This window comes from Trachemys scripta, chromosome 10 (genome assembly GCF_013100865.1).
Source record: "Trachemys scripta elegans isolate TJP31775 chromosome 10, CAS_Tse_1.0, whole genome shotgun sequence".
Lineage (NCBI taxonomy): Eukaryota > Metazoa > Chordata > Testudines > Emydidae > Trachemys > Trachemys scripta.
Window position 1 is genome coordinate 78,628,150 of NC_048307.1, and position 4,093 is coordinate 78,632,242.

The window sequence follows — 4,093 nt, forward strand, 5'->3', positions numbered from 1 at the left end:
CAACAGTACAACACTTCTCCGGAGACTACACGCTGCTTGCAGACCAAGAAAAATAACCTGTGGGACCATGGGCAACAGCACCATCTGGTCACTCCTGCCACAATAATAGATGCCATTGGAGGCCCACTGAAAACTAAATTCTCACCCACGAGGAAGTTGTATTCAGCGTCAATATCTCATTCTGCTGTTCTTTGTCAAGTTATTCTGCCATTTCTCCCCATTTGATCAGCTATTCTGAGCTTTTCCTCTGCTGTAAAACACAGTATGTCTTTAAGACAAAGTCAGGGAGAGTTTTAGCTAGAATGCTAGATACTGCTTATATCCACAGGCAGCATTGTGGAACACATTTCTGGAGTGTTTTCTGGTACCACAAGGAGGGGCTGTGACTGCATAACATTGTTACAATGTGTTTTGCATCAATACAATCTCACTTGTACAGCATCACATGCTAATGTCCCATGCCAATGATGATTTTATGCTTTGCTGAAGCAACAGTGATATCTTATCAACTTGATACATTCCTCCAATACCAGGAACAGCATTTTCTGTAAGCGGGGCCGTACGCTGCCAATTGGATGGCAGGCATTCAAAGACAGGGTGCTGAATTTACCCACTGTCGCCAAAGTCTTCCCGGGGTACAGTGGGAACCTCCATTGTGATACATTCAATCCTGCAGACAAGGGATAGTAATAAGGGCCCAATCCTACAACCCCTTGCCCATGTGATTAGTCCTTGCTCATACAAGTAGGACCATTGGTCCGATTCTCCTTTCACTTACCCCACTTCTTCCAGCTCTTTTTCCTTCTCTGATCTCAGCTCTGGTGCTGCCTGGCTCCTTCCCGTACCTGTTCATGTTAAAATAGAAAAAAAAAGTTAAAGACAAAACCAAATAGGGCCAGCCAGTGTAACAGGAGAATTGAGCAGAACCCTTAGGGCTTGGCACCTTTCTCCCAGGGAAATCACTGGGAGTTAGGTGCCTAAATACCCTAAAAAGTCTGTCCCCTTGTGACTAGTGAGCTCTCACTTTTCTCTTGTCTTCTCTTTTCTTCCTTCCTGGATTCTTCCCACCCCCATCTTAGATTTATTTCTCATCACATAAGCAATATCAATGGGACTGTATGACCTCTGGAACTCAGACAAGGGGTGAAACCTGGTCCCAATGGAGTCAGTGGCAAGCTCCCATTGATTCCAATGGGCCCCCTGTCCTTCATCTCAGTTCTCTCAGTACCTCTGCTCTGTTGGGTTTGGGTGGGCAATGGCAGATTACATTATGGGAGGAACCCATTTCTTACTGTGCTCCCCCCTAGACCTCCCTCATCTGAACTCTCTGGGCAACATAGGGGCCTTCAGCAGTTGAGAGGAGCTCCTGACTTTACAGCTTAGCCAGTCCTTCCTGTGGTTGCCTAGCCTTGGGGAAACAAGTGCAGCATTGCTGAGAGATAAGGACATTCACCAGCTGCAGACACATGGCCAGATTCTTATCTGCAGCAGTATAATTCCAGCGTATCACCAGAGACATCACTGGGCTCACACAACCCCCTACTCATGGCTCCTTAGTGCACAGCTCACCCGCTTCATTCGTCAGCCTCCTCAGCAACCACAAAACCAAACAAACCAACCACCACACATGAAGCAGGCTAGCCTCTCAATTAGGTCAGCATGAAGGCAGCCTTCCCTGCCTCCTGAGCTCGCTAATCCCAGGGCTTTCCTGTCCCAGGCTCTTTCTCCACCTACAGGGAGGCCTGTTCTGTCTGATCAGTGAGCACTAATGAGATGCACCTGACTCAGCAACGGGCTTGCTGTGTACCTCCATGCCGGTGTTGATATATCTGCCCCTCAGAGAAGCGTAAGAACATAAGTACTGCCATAGCAGGTATAGAAGGGCTCAGCCGAGGCTCATCCCTCTGCGGGGCTGTGGGGTATCCCACCGCCTCGCAATAGGTCGCTCTGAGCCCAAGCCCTGGGTCAGGGCGGGCCAGTAAACAAACAGTCAGGCGCTCGGGCCCTTAGGCAGGGGCTGAGACAATAGTTCAATGTGAGCCCTGGCCCTAGGTCAGGGCGGGGCAGCAAACACACAGTCAGGAACTCAGGCTTCTGAGGGTCTGGTGCGAGGGGGAGACGGCCACCCGTGAGTGAGGTGGCAGGGGGGGATGCAGGCGCACCCGCTCCACTGCATCCCAGCCCGGGGCCCTAGCAGCGGCAGAAGACTCGCTGCTGTCAGTGGGGATCCTGACCGCAACACACTGACATTGGTTCTGGTCCTGCTGTGGCCAGGCCAGGGTCGGCTGCCCCTGGGCTACTTCTGGACTCCCCTTCGTAAGGTACCTGGGTTTGGCTGGTGTCCTCGGCGGTTTCCAGCACCATTGGTTCCTCCGGGTAACCAGTGAAGGGTAGGCTCGGCAGATCCTCGGGGTAGCTGGCGAGTGATAGGCTCGGCTGCTCCTCGGGGTAACTGGCGAAGGGTAGGCGCGGTTCCTTCTTGGGGTAACTGGCGAGGGGTAGGCTCAGCTGGCCCGGCCAGTCCTCGGGTCAGCCGTGGCCTACCGGCGTTCCCCAACCAGGAGCTAGGCCACAGGCATCTGGCCTCTCCGGTGGCTGGCTTTCCACTGAGCTTTGCAATGGGGCTTTTCTACTTCCTGTCCTGTGCCATGACCTCTGGGGGGCAGGCGCAGGACCCACCGGCTCCATCCATGTTGGTGCTAGGGGAGGCTCGTCCCTCCACGGGGCTGTGGGGTATCCCACCGCCTCGCTACAGCAGGTCAGAGCATGGTCCTCCTTGCTCAGTATCTTGTCTCTGGCAGTGGCCAACACCAGGACTTCAGAGGGAATGTGCAGAACAGGGCAATTATCGGGAGATCTACCCTTGTCTCCACTTCGAGCTTCTGGTAGTTTAGTCAGAGGTTGAGGGTCACCACCAGCATGGGGTGAGAAGATGTAACAGAGCCTGGGTGCCCTTCCACAGTCTCATGCTGTGGGGCTCATGATGATGCCTAATAAGAAACAAAATTACTCCAGGAGATGTGAGCAGGCACAAGCCTCTAAGCATTTGGGTTTTTTGCCTCTTCCAGACTGAAGGTCTCCCATGGGGGGCTGGAAAGAGTGGTAGGAAGGCAGTGTGGGGGATCACCAACAACACAGGAGAATTGGCTATGGGAGACTGTTCTGTGCATGTGAAACGGGGCAGAAATTGTAACTTACACATTAAAATCACGGTTGCCAACTCTTACCATTTTACCCCCTGGCTCACAATACTAATAATCCCTAACTCTTATCTGGCACTTTTAATCAGCGGATCTCAAAGTGCTGTACAATGGCGGGCAGAGTCATTATCCCCATTTTACAGATGGGGAAACTGAGGCACGGGGCAGTGACGTGATGTGCCCAAAGTCAACCAGCAGGCCAGTGGCAAAACTGGTAATAGAAGTCAGTTCTTCAGAGTCTAAGCCAGGGGTCGGCAACCTACAGCACGCGTGCCAAACACGGCACACAAGCCGATTTTGAGTGGCACGCTGCCAAGGTCCCGTCCCCCAACCCCACCCAGCCCCCCTGCCCACTGCTCTCCCCTGCGGGGGCAGGAGGCAGAAGCTTGGTCCTGCAGCAGCCAAGCTTCTTCCCCTCCCCCGCTTCTTCCCCCAGCGTGGTGCTTTCCTGCCCGTCCTCCTCCCCCTCCCTCTCCCTGCACCGATCAGCTGATCGCCCTTGTGAGGGGGAGGGGGAGGAGTGGCAGCGTCCACACTGCTCCATAGAGGAGGCAGAGAAGAAGTAGGGACGGGACCTGGGGGAAGGGGGTGAAACAGGGCATATCCCTTCCAGCCCTGCCATGAGCCACTCAGGGCAGGGGGTTGGGAGCACCCCCACAAGCCGAGAACCTCTGTCCTGACCCCCCGCCCCACACACAGCCTTCTGCCATGCACCTCCACACCCCTCAGCCCTCTGCCCTGACCACTGAACCCCCACACACACCCAGCCTTCTGCCCTCCACCCCCACAGCCCCCATCCCTCTGCCCTGACCCCTGAACCCCCCCCCACACCCAGCCTTCTGCCCTCCACCCCCACAACTCCCATCCCTCTGCCCTGACCCCTGAACCCCCCC